The 18,215-nt window shown below is 50.1% G+C and overlaps 1 protein-coding gene across 2 annotated transcripts in view; it reads left to right on the forward strand.

Annotated features, from left to right (window-relative positions):
* Positions 1-18,215, forward strand: part of SSH2 (slingshot protein phosphatase 2) — a 155,477-nt gene that overhangs the window by 79,781 nt on the left and 57,481 nt on the right. The window lies entirely within an intron of this gene.

Here is an 18,215-nt window from a genome sequence, read left to right on the forward strand (position 1 = left end):
CCAGCACCCCGCTTTGAGTCCGGGGCTGGGGCGGGGGTCGCGGCTGGTGCTCGCCCCCCAACTCCCACTCGAGGCTTCCTCCGCCGGCCGGGCTGCCTTTCTTCTCTTCTCCCCACTTCTGCGCTTGGGGGGGGGACCAAGGGCTGGTCGCTGACTCTGCTGGGGCGGGGGTCGTGGCTGGTGCTCTCCCCCCAACTCCCGCTTGAGTTTTCCTCCGCCGGCCGGGCTGCCTTTCCTCTCTTCTCCCCACTTCTTCCCTTAGGGGGGTGGCCTCGGGGGGGGGGGGAACCAAGGGATGGTCGCTGACTTTGCTGGGGCGGGGGTCGCGGCTGTGCTTGCCCTCCAACTCCCACTCGAGGCTTCCTCCGCTGGCCAAGCTGCCTTTCTCCCTACTTCTGCACTGGGGGGGCTCCGAAGCGGTGGGGAACCAGAGGGTGGTCGCTGTGAGTCTAGGGAGGGGGCCAGGTTGGGGCAGGGGTCTCGGCTATTGCTTACCCCCCACTACTTCCCGCTTGAGTCTTCCTCCGCCGGCCAGGCTGCCTTTCCTCTCTTCTCCCCACTTCTGCGCTGGGGGGGGGGGGGCGGGGGGGACCAAGGGATGGTCGCTGACTCTGCTGGGGCGGGGGTCGCGGCTAGTGCTCGCCCCCCAACTCCCACTCGAGGCTTCCTCCGCTGGCCAGGGTGCCTTTTCTCCCTTCTCCCTACTTCTGCGCTTGGGGGGCTCGCGGGCGGTGGGGAACCAGGGGGGGGTCGCTGGGGCGGGGGTCGCGGCTGCTGCTTGCCCCCCTACTTCCCGCTTGAGTCTTCCTCCGCCGGCCAGGCTGCCTTCCTTCCCTTCTCTCTAACTTCTGCGCTGGGGGAGAGGGGGACCATGGGCTGTGTGAGTTTGGGGAGGGGGTCGGGGGTCCCGGCAGCTGCTCTCCCACCCACCCACCCACCCCTCTTCCCGCTCGAGTCTTCCTCCTCCTCCTCCTGGCCAGGGTGCCTTTCCTCCCTTCTCCCTACTTTTGGGGACGGCGGGGAAACTTTCCCCGAAACTTCTGCAAACTTTCTCCCGAAGAGCGCGGGGCCAGAGCTCCGGATCGGCTCCGGTGGCTGCCTCGCTCGCTTGCCCGGCCTCCGCGCCCTTCCTGCTCTTCTTCCCGGCGAGCGAGAGCTGCTGCCAGGGGGCACAGAGGTTGGCTCTCCCCATATAGATTATCTATCCCCCCCCCACTTTGGGGGAGTTCTCGCCGCCCCTTGACCCGGGTTAGCGGTCGTGTGAATGTAGCCTCTCTGGCGTTTGGCCCCGGGGAAGGGGACGGGGGCTTTTCCCACCCGGGACCCCCCCCCCATTGTCAAGGAGAGACCCTCCTCTTTGGTCTCCTTCCCCCTCGGCTGCTCCAGATTAGCAGAATTCGCTTTAAACCACCAACGCCGTGGAAACGTGGGATTGTTTGTGTCTTAGTTCCGGGTTATTGTTCTTGTGACTACAAGTTTGATTGATTGATTGATTTGATTGCTTTGATTGATTGTGGGGGTTTCCGGAGTGGATGAAACATTTCGTTTTATTGATGCCTTGCTGGGAAAGTCAAGGTCCTCGGGATTTTCAATTTGTTGCAACTTCTTTAACTTATCTTCAGCAAAGTTGTTGTGAGGATAGGAAGTGTCTGGTGGATTGCCATTTGCTGGGGGGGGGTGTTGGGAGTGGGGAAAACAAACTAGGATTCCAACATGGGAGTTTAGTTTAGGTCAAGGTGAGGCTGTGAATGTTGAACTTAAATTGGGTAGTCAAGCTTGGCAACTTTGTGGACTTCAATTCCCAGAAATTCCCCAGCCAGCTATGAAGTCCAGGAGGCTTAAAGTTGCAAAAGTTGGTTGGAGGATTCTGGGAATTGAAGTCCATACAGCTTAAAGTTGCAATGGTTGACTGAGGAATTCTGGGAGTTGAAGTCCACCAGGCCTAAAGATGCCAAGGTCAGCCAGATAATTCTGGGAATTGGAATCCACAAGGCTTAAAGTTTGTCACGGCCAGGGAATTCTGGGAGTTGAAGTCCACACGGCTTAAAGTTGCAATGGTTGGCCAAGGAATTCTGGGAGTTGGAGTCCACCAGACTTAAAGTTGCAAAAGTTGGCTGGGGAATTCTGGGAATTGAAGTCCACACGGCTTAAAGTTGCTATGGTTGACTGAGGAATTCTGGGAATTGAAGCCCACCAGGATTAAAGTTGCCAAGGTCAGCCAGGTAATTCTGGGAGTTGAAGTCCACAAGGCTTAAAGTTTCTCACGGTTGGCCAGGGAATTCTGGGAGTTGAAGTCCACCAGGCTTAAAGTTGGCAAGATCAGCTGGGGAATTCTGGGAATTGAAGTCCATGTGGCATAACATCTGCCGAGGTCGGGTGGGGAATTCTGGGAGTTGAAGTCCACCAGGCTTAAGGTTGGCAAGATCAGCTGGGGAATTCTGCTAATTGAAGTCCATGTGGCATAACATTTGCCGAGGTCAGGTGGGGAATTCTGGGAGTTGAAGTCCACCAGGCTTAAAGCTGCCAAGATCGGATATCCCTGACTTTAAAATGATTTCCCAATTCTACTTCCTGGTCAGTTTTTAAATTCTGAATTCTGAACTCTTCCTGCCTGATGCAACTGCCCGGTCGAACATCTCTCTTTCCAAAGAATTCCCGGCTCTACTTGTCTTCTTGGCTGCAGCTCCTTCCAAGCTCTCTGCCCCCATAAGTGGGGTGGGTGGGGAAGGGGGCTGGCATCCCTCCTAATCAGATGTCGGAGAAGGCGAGCCAAGAATAGCTCCAGAGATGACTGTGTCAGCAAAGAGACATTGGATTCAGCAGCAGGAGAGGCCGGGGGGGGGGACGGGGGACGGACGGACCCTCTTCCGTAGACAACGGAGGGGTTTTCAGACCGGGTGGGGAGGGGGAATAGGGATCCCGGGACCCCCAGTTTAGTTCTCTCCGGATTCAACGGGACTTGGATACAAATGAGTTTGGAAGGCAGCAAATTTGGGGAAACCTTCAGTCATCAAAGGTGAGATTTTTGCACCCATCGTTTTTTTGCCCTTGAAAAGCTAACACTGCCAATCGGCCCTTTTTTTGGGGGGGTTGGGGGTGTCAGTCTGGAAGTAATTGACAGACTGAGATAAAACACACACACACACATCCCAACTTCTCCCTGTCTGCATCTTGTTTTCTTCCTGGCCGTCTTGGTTAATTTTTAAGCCAATTCTGGCATCAATATTTATTATCTTATCGTCGGAAGTTCTTACTTGGCATTTGTTTATTTATTAAAATCTTGTATGCCCACCCCACCCATCCCTCGCCAAGAGACGCCTCTGGGCAGCTTAACAACCAAGTACAAACAAGCTTAAAATCTTCAAATAATCAACATTACAACGCTAACATTAAAAACACCAGGTAGTCCTTGATTTAGGACTGCAACTCCCAACATTTCCATTGCTCAGCGGGGCAGTTGTTAAGTGAGATTTGCCCCATCGTTATGGCCTTTCTTTCCACCGTTGTTAAGTGATTCATCGCAGTCGTTAAGTGGATTGCACGGTCGTTAAATGAATCTGGCTTCCCCCATCGACTTTGCTTGTTAGAAGGTCACCAAAGGGGGATCACCACGACCGTCATAAATACGAATCCGTTGCCAAGCGGACTTAATTTTGTTCACGTGACCACGGGAGAACACTGCAACGGTCGTAAGCGTGAAACACGGTCGTAAGTCCCTTTTTCCGGTGCCGTTGTGACTTTGAATGGTCACTAAACGAACGGTTGTAAGTTGAGGACTACCTGCAAAATATCTTTTGACTCGTTTTGAAGCTGGCATCGTCTAGAGCAGTCTTCAAACTTGGCAGCTTTAAGACTTCAACTCCCAGAATTCTCCAGTCAGCGCTGCTGGCTGGGGGATTCTGGGAGTTGAAGTCCACCCATCTTCAAGCTACCAAGGTTGAGAAACACTGCTCTAGACTCACCTTTTGGTGAGATGGACAGCGTAGAAATCAATCAATAATCAATCAATAAAATTAAACACCAGGGAAAATAACAGAGGAAGAGGAAAGAAGAGGAATTTATTATTTATTTATTTAAATTAATAAATGGAAATTAAAATGGAAATTAAAAAAAAAACCATGTTGCATTTGGAGTTGGCTATTATAACCGGCTGAGAAAAGGCTCCAGCTTCCCCCTTAACAGCAGCTGCACATCTGTTTGCGGTCGGCGGAGTTCACCCCACAGGCCGCCTCTAGCCAAGCAAACCGCATTGTGGCTCAGCGCGATGATGGGAACCAGCCTTTGTGCTTTGCAAATCACAATTTATGGCTCCAGAAAGGATTCCCTTGTATTTTATTATTCAAGCTGTGGTTAACCAAAGGGATCTGCGTTTTTCTGACCTTGGCCCAGTTTTAAGACCTGTACATGCCAACTAGGAAACTGACCTCCAACCACAACGACAAAAACTACTGTGTTTCCCCGAAAATAAGACCCTGTCTTATATTTTTTTTTTGAAGCCCGAAATAAGCGCTTGGCCTTATTTTCGGGGAGGTCTTATTATTTTGGGGCGCACGGAGCGAGACGGGGCTCCTCTTGCCGTCTTACCTGATTTCCAGCTCTGCGTTTAAATATTTTCGGGGGGAGGGCTTATTTTTTGGGGGGGGGGCTTATTTTAGCACATGCGCTGAAAAGCCCGATTGGGCTTATTATCTGGGGGTGTCTTATTATTATTTATAAAAAAAAAATTATTTATAAAATGTATATGCCGCCCTATATGAGTCCTTCGGGAGAAAGGCGGTATACAAATTTAAATAATAAATAAATAAAATAAAATCTCCAAGGTCTCAGGGCGGCTCACAACAACAATCGAACAAGCGACTGTTAAAAAACAACAAAAATACACAAAAAATTTAAAAAAAGTTTTTAAAACATTTAAAATATACTACCCCATCAATCCAGGCCGGAGGACATAAATAGCCAGGTTATTATTTTAGGGGCTTATTTTCGGGGAAACGGGTTCAATGGTGTTGTGTGTGCAGTTGTGCAAATCAGAAGCCAAACACCCCAGTGACTTTGCATGTATACGCAAAGACACACATACACACCTACTTTGCAAATCAGCAGAGGGGGAGGGCGCACGCCCTTCCCTTCCCTGGAAGCAGCCGATAACTAACTCGGGCGGTTATCTGAGGAGGAAGAGGAGGGGGACAGTCGGCCCTGCTCCCCCGTGTAAACAAGAGATTAGCAGCCCAGTTGTGTGGTGGCCTTTGATCATTGCACGCTTCTCAGAGTCCCTCGGAGGGCGTGGCGAGATGCAGGCAGTCCTCGACTTACGATCACAAATTGAGCCCAAAACCTACGTTGTTAAGCGAGACAGTTGGGTGAGTTTGCCCCATTTTACATCACGGTTGTTAAGTGAATCACTGCCATGCTAGTCCCACGGTTGTTAAGCGAATCTGGCTTCTTCCCCATTGACTGTCCTGGTCGGAAGGTCGTAAAAAAGGGATCACGTGACCCCGGGACACTGCGACCGTCATAAATATGAGCCACTTGTTGAGCGTCCGAATTTGGATCATATGGCCAAGGAGAGGCTGAAACGGTCGTAAGTCTGAAAAACGCTCCTAAGTCGCTTTTTTTCCAGTGATGTTGTAACTTTCGCGGACGTTGTAACGGTCGCTAAATGAGCCGTTGTAATTTGAGCACTTACCTGTAATTCAGAGGTAGGTGTCAAATTTCTGGATTCTTTTGTCAATCCACAAAGAGGGAGAGAAAGAGCGAGGGATTTCCCTTGCTGAGTGAGATAGTCGATAAGTGAGCTTTGCTTCATTTTATGACCTTTCTTGCCACGGTTATTAAGTGAATTGCTGCAGCTATTAAGTTAGCAACACGGTTGTTAAGCGAATCCGGCTTCCCCCATCGGCTTTGATTGTCAGAAGGCCGAACAAGGGGATCCCGGGAATGCTGTGACCGTCGTTAAGTACGAGTCAGTGGCCGAACGTCTGAATTTTGACCCTGGGACATGGCGACCGTCATAAATATTTATTTATTTATTTATTTATTGGTTCGATTTATATGCCGCCCGTCTCCGGAGACTCAGGGCGGCTTACGATGCGTTAAGCAATAATGCATTGTAAGCAAAGATTTATTTCTTCTTCTTACTATTTCTTATTCCCTTTATTATTTATTTATTTACAGATTTATTCCTTATTATTATTATTTCTTATTCCCTTTAATATTTATTTATTTACAGATTTATTCCTTATTATTATTATTATTCCTTATTCCCTTTATTATTTATTTATTTACAGATTTATATATATATTTATTTATTAGTTCGATTTATATGCCGCCCTTCTCCGGAGACTCAGGGCGGCTTACAATGCGTTAAGCAATAGCCTTCATCCTTTTGTATATACCTGCTTAGTAGGGCTTTTGGCCCCCCCCAAGCGGTGTTCTTTTTTATACAAAGTCAGTTTATTGCCCCCACAATCCGGGTCCTCATTTTACCTACCTCGGAAGGATGGAAGGCTGAGTCAACCTTGAGCCTGGTGACATTCGAACTCGCGGTAATTGCAGGCAGCTGGCAGCTAAGTGCTACTTAACAGAACTTTAGTCCGCTGCGCCACCAAGGCTCTTTGGTTTTGCCTAACAAGGCAATTGTTAGGTCAGTCGCGACCGCTGTTAAGTGAATCACACGGTTGTTAAGCAAATCCGGCTTCCTCCACCGTCTTTGCTTGTCAGTTACCGGCGGGGAAAGTCGGAAACGACGACCACGTGATCCCGGATGCTGCGACCGTTGTAAATACAGGGCGGTTGCCCAGATGCCTGGGTTTTGATCACGTGATCTTTGCAGGGCATGCCAGAAAGGTCGTAAGTGTGAGGACTGGTCATAAGCCCCTTTTTCCAGGGCTGTTGTAACTTCAAAGGGTCGCTAAATGAACAGTTGTAAATCGAGGACTACCTGCAAACAAATCACAGTTTTAAAAAAATACAAAGCAGAGCCAGCATCCGCGCGCAGAGGGCGAAAAATCAACCACAAACCAGCTTCCAACAACTTGTAGATTACAGGCAGTCCTCAACATACAACTGTTCATTTAATGACCATTTGAACTTAAAACAGCACTGAAAAAAGTGACTTAGGACTGTCTTTCTTTCTTTCTTTCTTTCTTTCTTTCTTTCTTTCTTTCTTTCTTTCTTTCTTTCTTTCTTTTTCTTCCTTCCTTCCTTCCTTCCTTTCTTTCTTTCTTTCTTTCTTTCTTTCTTTCTTTCTTTCTTTCTTTCTTTCTTTTTCTCTCTCTTATCCTTCCTTCCTTTCCCTCCCTCCTTCCCTCTTTCTCTCCCTCTTTGTGGATTGACAAAAGAACCCAAAAATTTGACACCTACCTCTGAATTACAGGTAAGTGCTCAAATTACAACAGCTCATTTAGCGACCGTTACAACGTCCGCGAAAGTTGCAACATCACTGGAAAAAAAGCGACTTATGAGCATTTTTCACACTTACGATCGTTTCAGCCTCCCCTTGGCCACGTGATCCAAATTCGGACGCTTGGCCACTGGCTCGTATTTATGACCGTCGCAGTGTCCTGGGGTATGCTGGCTGGGGAATTCTGGGAGTTGAAGTCCACAAGTCTTAAAGCTCCCAAGTTTGAAGACCCCTGTTTTAAGGGAAGGGGTTAGCCACAGCTTCGGGCCGATTTCCCCAAATCCAATGCATTCAGACCCCCCACCCAAATTGCAAGATATCTTTGCTCGCAGCCACCCAGTCTGAGTCTTGCAAGTTTTTTACAACCGCCATAAAAAAAGATTAACCCTCGGCCAGGTCAGCCGTGGGTCCCGGGGTCACCAGATCGCTGCCCGATCCCCTTTGACCTGCTTGTCTGGGATTTTCGCTACCCTGTGCCGTGTCCGTGACGAGGGTTTCTCCCAAAATGTGTCATCCTGAGATTTTCCTCTCCCGCCGCAGCCCAAAGGACATAGTCCGTTAGGTGAGCCGCGGACCGGGTCACAGTTTCCGCAGGAAATAAAAGTTTTATTTCCTTGACGGTGAGGTTTGCTGAGCCAATGGAAGCTCTGAGTCCCCGAGATGCTCCTGGAAGGACGTTATTCTTTGGATTCAGCCTTTCTCAACTTCAGTGAGTTTACGATGGGAGGACTTCCACTCCCAGAATTCCCCCCCCTCTCTCTTCCTCTTTCTCTCTCCCTCCCTCCCTCTCTCTCTCTCTCTCCCTCCCTCTTTCTCTCCCTCCCTCTTTCTCTCCCTCCCTCTTTCTCCCTCTCTCCCTCTCTCTTTCTCTCTCCCTCCCTCGTTCTCCCTCTCTCCCTCTCTCTTTCTCTCTCCCTCCCTCGTTCTCTTCCTCCCACTTTCTCCCTCTCTCCCTCCCTCTCTCTTTCTCTCCCTCTCTCCCTCCCTCTCTCCCTCCCTCCCTCTTTCTCCCTCTCTCCCTCCCTCTCTCTTTCTCTCTCTCCCTCCCTCTTTCTCCCTCTCTCCCTCTCTCTTTCTCTCTCCCTCCCTCGTTCTCTTCCTCCCACTTTCTCCCTCTCTCCCTCCCTCCCTCTCTTTCTCTCCCTCTCTCCCTCCCTCTTTCTCTCTCCCTCCCTCTTTCTCTCCCTCCCTCCCTCTTTCTCCCTCTCTCCCTCCCTCTCTCTCTCTCCCTCCCTCTCTCCCTCCCTCCCTCTTTCTCCCTCCCTCCCTCTCTCTTTCTCTTCCTCCATCTTTCTCTCTCCCTCCCTCCCTCCCTCTTTCTTCCTCCCACTTTCTCTCTTCCTCTCCCTTTCTCCCTCTCTCCTTCTCTCTCTCTCCCTCCTTCCCTCTCTTCCTCCCCCCCAAAGATGGGATACTAATACCACTTTACAAAGCCTTAGTAAGGTCACTCCTAGAGTACTGCATTCAGTTTTGGTCACCATACTATAAAAAGGATGTGGAGACTCTAGAAAGAGTGCAGAGAAGAGCAACCAGGATGATGAGGGGACTGGAGGCTCTAAAACATACGATGAACGGTTGCAGGAACTGGGAATCATGGCTTGTCTAGTGAAGAGAAGGACCAGGGGAGACAGGAGAGCATCTTCCAGTATTTGAGGGAGGGGCTGCCCCAGAGAGGAGGAAGGGGGCCAAGCTATTTTCCAAAGCCCCTGAAGGCCAGACAAGGAGTAAAGGATGGAAACTGATCAAGGAGAGATTCAACCTGAAAATAAGGAGGAATTTCCTGACAGTGAGAACAATCAACCGATGGAACAGAAGTTGTGGGAGCTTCATCCCTGGAGGATTTCAAGAAGAGACTGGACTGCCATATTTCAGAAATGGTGTAGGGTTTCCTTGCTTGGGCCAAAGGGTTGGACTAGATGACCTCCGAGGCCCCTTCCAACTCTGGTAATCTGTTAGAGTTAATTAACCAGTGGGACAATTTGCCTCCAGAAGCTGCTGGAGCTCCATCAGAGGTGAAGAATGGGTGTCAAGGGGCAATTAGCATTCTCGGAGCAACTTATCTTTAAAAAAAAGAAAAGAGCTGAAAACAATCCCATCTGCTCGATTATCGGACTGGGTTTCCCGTAATCTCCCTCCATCTCCTAATCCTTTGCTTCCTCTTGCAAAAATTGATTGCTGGGGGTTGGGAGTTCCCGGCAGAGGCCTCCGGTCCCTCGGCTAAACTCGGCAAACCATGAAAGGGGTCTGAAGCTCAGAAGCCGATATTTGGGGTTTGGCCAAATGGGTCTTTATCTGATCTCAGGTTCTGCTCAGGCGAGCAAAAGGAAGGGAGCTGGCTGCGTCTGCAGGCTTTTCATCCCAGATGCCGTCAAGGCTGCGTCTGTCAACCTTGGCAACTTGAAGAACCGGGGGACTACAAGTCCCAGAATTCCCCAAACTGGCATGGATGCAGTTCTTTTGACCGAGGATTTACCTAGGCGGTGGCCGGACTCCCTTCTCCTAGAGAGGTTTCTCAGGTTTTTTTAAACGGGAGGTTTTTAAGAAAAGGCTGCAGAACTATTTGTCTGAAATGGTCTGGGATCTGTTGCTTGGGCACGGGGTTGGACTAGAAGGCCTTCAAGGTCCCTTTTGGCCCTAGGATTCTGTGATGAAAGAAGGGAGGGAGGGAAGGAAGGAGGGAGGGAGGAGGAAAAGGAAGGAGAGGAAGAAAATGAGAAGGGAGGGAGGGAAGGAAGGAGGGAGGGAGGAGGAAAAGGAAGGAGAGGAAGAAAATGAGAAGGGAGGGAGGAAGGAAGGCAGGAGACAGAGAAAAGGAAGGAAGAGAAAGGAAGGAAGGAGAGAAAGAAAATGAGAAAGAAGGAAGGAAGGAGACAAAGAGAAATGGAAGGAAGAGAAAGGAAGGAAGGAGAGAAAGAAAATGAGAAGAAAGGAAGGAGAGAAAAATGAGAAGGAACGAAGGAGAAAGAGAAATGGAAGGAAGCGAAAGGAAGGAGAGAAAGAAAATGAGAAAGAAGGAAGGAAGGAGACAACGAGAAATGGAAGGAAGGAGAGAAAGAAAATGAGAAGGAAGGAAGGAGAGAAAAAATGAGAAGGAAGGAAGACAGAAATGGAAGGAAGAGAAAGGAAGGAAGGAGAAAGAAAATGAGAAGGAAGGAAGGAGACAGAGAAATGGAAGGAAGAGAAAGGAAGGAGAGAAAGAAAATGAGAAGGAAGGAAGGCGAGAAAAAATGAGAAGGAAGGAAGACAGAAATGGAAGGAAGAGAAAGGAAGGAAGGAGAAAGAAAATGAGAAGGAAGGAAGGAGACAGAAATGGAAGGAAGAGGAAGGAAGGAGAGAAAAAATGAGAAGGAAGGAAGGAGAGAAAAAATGAGAAGGAAGGAAGGAGACAGAGAAATGGAAGGAAGAAAGGAGAGAAAGAAAATGAGAAGGAAGGAAGGAGAGGAAAAAATGAGAAGGAAGGAAGGAGACAGAGAAATGGAAGGAAGAGAAAGGAAGGAAGGAGAGAAAGAAAATGAGAAGGAAGGAAGGAGAGAAAAAATGAGAAGGAAGGAAGGAGACAAAGAGAAATGGAAGGAAAAGAAAGGAAGGAAGGAGAGAAAGAAAATGAGCAGGAAGGAAGGCAGGAGACAAAGAGAAATGGAAGGAAGGAGCAAAAGGGAAAATGTTGAGAAGGAAGGTAGGAGGAGGGAAGGAGACGAAGGCAAGAAAAGGAAGAAAGGAAGGAGAAAGCAAAGAGTAAAATGATGGGAAGGAAGGAGGGAAGGAGACAAAGCAGGGGAGGATAAAGTAGGAGAGAAAAGGAAGGAAGGAGAGAAAGGGAAAATGATAGGGAAGCGGAAGGAAGGACGGACAAGGCAGGCAGGCAGGCAGCTATGCAGGTTGCCTGACTTTAAAACAGTTGTTTCTCAACCCAAGCTAACTTGAAGATAGTAGGACTTCAACTCCCAGAATTCCCCAGCCAGCTATGCTGGCTGGGGAATTCTGGGAGTTGAAGTCCTACTATCTTCAGGTTGCCATGCTTGCTTGAGAAACATAGAAGTTGGGAAGAGCACATATTTGCTTTCAGCTCCTGAAAGTTGCTCGTGGCCCCCTCCCCAATGAAGGGGAGTGCCCAGTTGTTGTGACCAGCCTCGCCCCCTCATCCCCCCCCCCCGCCAGCTTCAGATAGTTCCCCCTTCCTCCTCCTCCTCCTCCTCCTCCTCCTCCGGCCAAAAGTCCCCCGTCTATTCTTGGTCTCCACCTGTGTGGAGTCGGCCTTCTGTTGCTGCCCCACCGTTGCTACAACACAGGTTGTGTTTGCACAACTGCACACCAGAGCCAGCCGGGATGGGGTGCCCCGAGTCTAGGGGAGAAAGTTTGGGGAGCAGAGAGAAGAATGTAGCTTCGGACCCGGCTGGACGTCAGAATTTGTCCGTTTTTTGGGGTTTTTTTTGAAAACGAGAACCCCTTTTGGCAAGATCGCAGGGAGTCCTCAGGTTGTGACTGCCGTCGAGCCCGTTGCTGAATTAGACAGGTGGTACCTGGGGTTTGCCCCGTTTTGCGACCTTTCTGGCCACCGTTGTTAAGTGAGTCGCTGCAGTTGTTCTGGCTTCCCTATTGACTTGGCTTGTCAGAAGGGGACCCCCCCCAAACGCTGTGACCGTCATAAATACGAGTTCCTCCCGCCCCTTCCTTCTCCTTCCTTCCCTCCCTCCTTCCTCCTTTCCTCCCCTCCCTTTCTCTTTTCTTCCTCCCTCCCTTCTTCCTTTTCCTCCTTTCCTTCCATTTTCCCGCTCCTCCCTCCCTCCCCTTCCTCTTTCCCTCCTTCCTCCCACTCCCTTTCCTTCCTCCCTCCTCCCTCCCTTCTTCCTTCTCCTTCCTCCCCTCCCTCCTCCTTTCCTTCCCTCCTCTTTTCTTCCTCCTTCCCTCCCTCCCTCCCTTCTTCCTTCTCCTTCTTTCTCTCCATTCTTCCGCTGCTTCCTTCCCCTTCCTCTTTCCCTCCCTCCTCCTCCCCTCTACTTCATTCCTCCCTCCCTTCTTCCTTCTCCTTCCTCCCCTCCATCCTCCTTTCCTTCCCTCCCCTCCTCTTTTCTTCCTCCCTCCTCCCTCCCTTCTTCCTTTTCCTCCTTTCCTTCCATTTTCCCGCTCCTCCCTCCCCTTCCTCTTTCCCTCCTTCCTCCCACTCCCCATCCTTCCTCCCTCCCTTCTTCCTTCTCCTTCCTCCCCTCCCTCCTCCTTTCCTTCCCTCCTCTTTTCTTTCTCCTCCCCTCCCTCCCTCCTCCCCTCCCCCTCTACTTCATTCCTCCCTCCCTTCTTCCTTCTCCTTCCTCCCCTCCATCCTCCTTTCCTCCCCTCCCCTCCTCTTTTCTTCCTCCCTCCTCTTCCTCCTTCTCTTCCCTCCCCCCTCCAGGCTTCCTGCCTTTCCCCCCCCTCCTTCTCCTCTTCCTCCTCCTCCTCCTCCTGTTTTCTTGGCTGGAAAGGAAAGGGAAAGAAAATGCCAGCTGCCATCCTTTTCTCTCCCCTTCAGTGGAAGAAAAGCTTCCCAGCTGACTCGGCCATCGGCCGATGCCCCCCTTGAACCCTGGACCAGGAAGGCTTGAAACCCCCCCCCCCATTTTCTCAGCCATGGGCACTCAGCCTGCAGTGAAGACTACGAAAAGGGGGAGCCCCCCCCACCCCCTGCTCCCCTTTCTCTGGCTCTTAAAGGCAGGGACTCTTTCTAAATATTTCTATTTTTCTCATTGGGAAAGCTTGCAAAAGATACTTATATCCCATAATTATGGGGTATTTTAAATTCAGCCAAATTATTTAATTCGTTTCTATTCTATTTTAAAAATTTTTGTATTTATGTGTTTTATCCTCTGGCTGTTCACCGCCCTGAGTCCTTCGGGAGTAGGGCGGTATAGAAATATAGATAGATAGATAGATAGATAGATAGATAGATAGATAGATAGATAGATAGATAGATAGATAGATAGATAGAAAGATAGAAAGATAGATAGAAAGATAGATAGATAGATAGATAGATAGGTAGATATAAATAAATAAGTAAATAAGTAAGTAAGTAAGTAAGTAAGTAAATAAATAAATAAATAAATAAATAAATAAATACCACTGAGAAGGGCCGGCCATAGATTTGGGGTGGGCGGGGGGGGGCTTTGATTTCTTCCTCCATTTCCCCCCTGCCCTTTTAAGAAAAAAAAAACCCTCATAGCAGCCCTGTGAGGTAGAGGAGGCCGGTGGGAGGATCTGTTTGGGGCTTTGGGGATTTAAGAGGCTTTTGTGGCTTTCCTGCCGGTAATCCTGGCACTCGTCTTACACAGATCGGCCCCCAGTGACTCACCCAACCACAACTCTATTGGAGTTTGTGAGTCTTTTTTTGGGGGGGGGGGGTCTGGGTGGAGAAAGAGTCCAGGTTAGAGGGCTTCCCACCCTCCCAAAATTATTTCCCGCCTCGTACAGGTAGTCCTCGAGTTACAACGCTTCATTTAGCAACCTAACTAACTGGCCTAACTCTCCCTTTTAAATTGGCTTTTAAATTGGGTTTTAAATGTCTTTTAGATAAATTGGATGTTTAATTTAATCTGTTTTTAATAGTTTTTTAACTTTTGTATGTCTTTGTATTTTATTTTTGGCTGTTCACCGCCCTGAGTCCTTCGGGAGTAGGGCGGTATACAAATATGAAAAATAAATAAATAAATAAATAAATAAACCGTTCAACGTCACGACGGCACTGAAATATGTGACTTAGGGCCGTTTCTCGCAGTTATGACCGTCGCAGCGTCCCCATGGTCACGCAATCAAACTTTAGATTTAAAATTTAGATGCTTGGCTACTGACTCACACTTATGACAGTTTCGGTGTCCTGGGGGGGGTTGGTCACCTTTTGTGACCTTCTGGCAAAGCCAAGTCCATGGGGAAGCCGGATTTCGCTTAACAACCAGGTTACTAAGTTATCAGCTGCAGTGATTCACTTAACAACGGTGCCAAGAAAGGTTGTAAAAATGGGGCAAAACTCGCTTCACAAATGTCTCGCTTAGTGCTAGAAATTTGGGGCTCAATTTTGGTCGAGGACTACAATACCGAGTTATGCCTGCCTCGCAGGCTAATGCTGCCCACTGCCAGGAGTTCGAATTTCACCAGGCTCAAGGTTGGCTCGTCCTTCCGTCCTCCCGAGGTCACTAAAATGAGGACCCCGATTGTTGGGGGCAAGAAACCGCTTAGAGGGAGGCCTGTGAAGCGGTATATAGGAAGTCTTGGGGCTATTGCTAATAACAGTGGCAGAAAAGGTTGCAAAATGGGACAAAGCTCACTTAACAGCCGTCTCACTTAGCGACGGAAATGTTGGGCTCATGTTGTGGTCGTAAGTCGAGGACTCCCCGTGGCATCGAAAGAGCATGGGGACTTGGGTGTGAAGGGCTCAGAGATGCCCCCGGCCTGCCACATTTTTGCTCGGCTGGAGGCCCCTCCGTGGCAACTCCACGTGGCAACCCGGTGGTATCTTGGTTACCGCAGAGGAGGCCGGCCACGTGGGGCACCCCTTGAAGTTTCCCCTTGGAAACCTCTTTGGTGGTGGGGGGTCTTGGGGAGGGGGGAGCCTCCGCTTGGATAGGGTGACTTTGGCCCAGCCTGGAGTAGCAGCTGCCCTTTCCCTCCTCCAAGGAGCAGTTGTATCTCCTGCCTCGGAGTAATCCCTGCTCCTTGTCAGTTTTTCCATCGGTGCCCTCTTGAGCCACAGCCAGGCTGGCCGGAAGGGCAGCTGCCCAAAAGTCCGGCGGTCGGTCAGAAGAAGACCAGCCCCACAGCGGTTCTCTGCATGCCTGGCCAAGACCCTCTGGGGCTCTCTCCTTCCTTCTTTCTTTCTTTCCTTCCTTCCTTCCTTCCTTCCTTCCTTCCTTCCTTCCTTCCTTCCTTTTCCCTCCCTCCCTCCCTCCTTCCTTCCTTATTTCCTCCTTCTTTCTTTCTTTCCTTCCTTCCTTCCTCCCTCCCTCCCTCCTTATTTCCCCCTCCTTCCTTCCTTCCTTCCTTCCTTCCTTCCTTCCTTCGTTCCTCCCTCCCTCCCTCCCTCCCTCCTTCCTTCCTTATTTCCTCCACCTTCCTTCCTTTCTTTCTTTCTTTCTTTCTTTCTTTCTTTCTTTCTTTCCCCTCCCTCCCTCCCTCCCTCCCTTTCTTCCACCTCCCTCCTTCCGCCTCCCTCCCTCCCTCCATCACGCTTACTTCCTTCACCCTCCTTCCTTCCTTAGCTTCCCCCTCCTTTTCTTCTTTTCTTCCTTCCTTCCATCTTGCTTCCTCCCTCCCTCCATCATCCTCCCTTCCTTCCTTCCCCCACCTTCCTTCCTTAACTTCCCCCTCCTTTTCTTTCTTCCTTCCTTCTCGCTTCCTCCCTCCCTCCCTTCTTTCCTTCCTTCCTTCCTTTTTTCCTTCCTTCCCCCTCCCTCCCTCCTTCCGCCTCCCTCCCTCCATCACGCTTACTTCCTTCACCCTCCCTCCTTCCTTCCTTAGCATCCCCCTCCTTTTCTTCCTTCCTTTCCTTCCTTCCTTTCCTTCCTTCCTTCCTTCCTTCCTTCCATCTCCCTCCCTCCCTCCTTATTTCCCCTTCCTTCCTTCCTTCCTTTCTTTCTTTTCCCTCCCTCCCTCCCTCCTTCCGCCTCCCTCCCTCCATCATGCTTACTTACTTCCCCCTCCTTCCTTCCTTAGCTTCCCCCTCCTTTTCTTCTTTTCTTCCTTCCTTCCTTCTTGCTTCCTCCCTCCCTCCATCGCCCTCCCTTCCTTCCCCTTCCTTCCTTCCTTCCTTAACTTCCCCCTCCTTTTCTTCCTTCCTTCTCACTTCCTCCCTCCCTCCCTCCTTCCTCCCTCCCTCCCTTCTTTCCTTCCTTCGTTTCTTCCCCTCCCACTTTCTAAATCATTTTTATAAATAACTCAAAGTGGCAAACACTCATCCTCCTCTTTCCCCCACAACAACAACCCTGTGGGGTGGGTTAAGGTTGAGAGAGAGGGAGTGGCCCAAAGTCACCCAGCCAAGCTTTCATGCCCAAAGTGGGACTAGAACTCCCGGCCGCCTGGTTATTGGCCCAAAGTCACCTAGCCGGCTTTCACGCCTAAAGTCTGACTAGAACCCCCCACCTTCCAGTGATTTGGCCTAAAGTCACCCAGCCGGGGACAGGAGGGGTGTGTGCCAGAACTCCCAGCCACCTGGTGACTGGCCCAAAGTCACCCAGCAGGCTTTCCTGGCTAAGGCGGGACTAGAACTCGCAGCCGCCTGGTTGCCAGCCTTCATCTCTCGACCTAAGCGGCTGTTTCTTTGCTTCACTCTACGGTCTGCAAAACTCCCCATCTTTTGGGGTCCATTTTCCCCCCCTCCCTTCTCAGCCTGGATCCCAAAACAGCCCCCCCCTCTTTTCCTCCCCCCCCTCTGCTCCTGCGGCTTGTTTGCTCCTGTTCCCACTGGGTTGTGTTACCGTTGCAACTTGTGATTGTCGGTCAGTCACCCGGAAGGAAGGAAAAGCTAACAAGGCCCCAGGTGGAACAAAGCAGCCCCCCCCGCCTCCCCCCCCCACCTCACCTGCGTCGGCTTCGGTTTCACCCTTGGCTTTGCCCGTCAAGGGAAGGGCAACCACTTGTGAAGGTGGCATTTTCCGCAGGTGTGCCAGCTACAGCTAATCCTCGACTTACAGCCGTTCGTTTAGCGACGGCTCGAAGTTAGAACGGCCCTGAAAAAACGGGACTTAGGACCCTGTTTCACACTTACGACCGTGGCAGCATTCCTGGGGTCACGTGATCAAAAGTCGGCCGCGCTTGGCAAACTGACTCGTATTTATGACCGTCGCAATGTTCCCGGGGGTCCCGTGATCCCCTTTTTGCGACCTTCAACGGGGGAATCCAGATTCACTTAACGACCGGGTTGCTGATCTAACAGCTGCAGGGGTTCACTTAACAACTGTGGCAAGAAAGGTTGTAAAATGGGGGCGGGGAAACTCCCTTAACTGTCTTGCTTCGCAAAATCGGGCTCAAGTGTGGTCATAAGTCGAGGACTATCTGTAAATCAGATTTCTGGGGATGGGGTTGGGGTTGGGGGGGGCGGTGTCCGTTTCATCAGCCCCCAGATTCTTCCTCTTTCTCTTTATTTTCCTTCTCATTCTCTCCTTTCAATGGGACCTATCAATCAATCGGAATAGGGCTGGATGGGACCTTGGAGGTCATCTAGTCCAGCCCCTTGCTTCAAGCAGGAGAGACCCTATACCAGTTCAGACAAGGGGCTGTCCAATCTCTTCTTGAAAACCTCCAGAGATGGAGAAGGAAGAAAGGAAGGAAGGAAGGAAGGAAGGAAGGAGGAAGGAAGGAAGGAAGGAAGGAAGGAAGGAAGGAAGGAAGGAAGGAAGGAAGGAAGGAAGAAAGGAAGGAAGATCTTTGAGGTCTTCTAGTCCAGCCCCCTGTTGAAGGAGGAGATCCCATACCATTTCAGTCAAGTGACTGTCCAGTCTGTTCTTAAAAACTTCCAGTGATGAAGCATCCACAACTTCTGGTGGCAAGCAGTTCCACTGGTTAATTGTCCTCACTGTTAGGAAGTTTCTCCTTAATTCCAGGTTGCTTCTCTCCTTGGTTAGTTTCCATCTGTTGCCTTTCCTTCCTTCCTTCCTTCCTTCCTTCCTTCCTTCCTTCCTTCCTTCCTTCCTTTCCTTCCTTCCTTCCTTCCTTCCTTCCTTCCTTCCTTCCCCATCATGGGAGGTTTTTAAGAAGAGACTGGACCGCCACCTGTCTGAAATGGTACCATAGGGTCTCCTGTTTGAGCAAGGGGCTGGACTAGAAGACCTCCAAGGTCCCTTCCCAGACTGTT

Source organism: Pantherophis guttatus, chromosome 1, assembly GCF_059756535.1.
Source record: "Pantherophis guttatus breed Tessera chromosome 1, ASM5975653v1, whole genome shotgun sequence".
NCBI lineage: Eukaryota > Metazoa > Chordata > Lepidosauria > Squamata > Colubridae > Pantherophis > Pantherophis guttatus.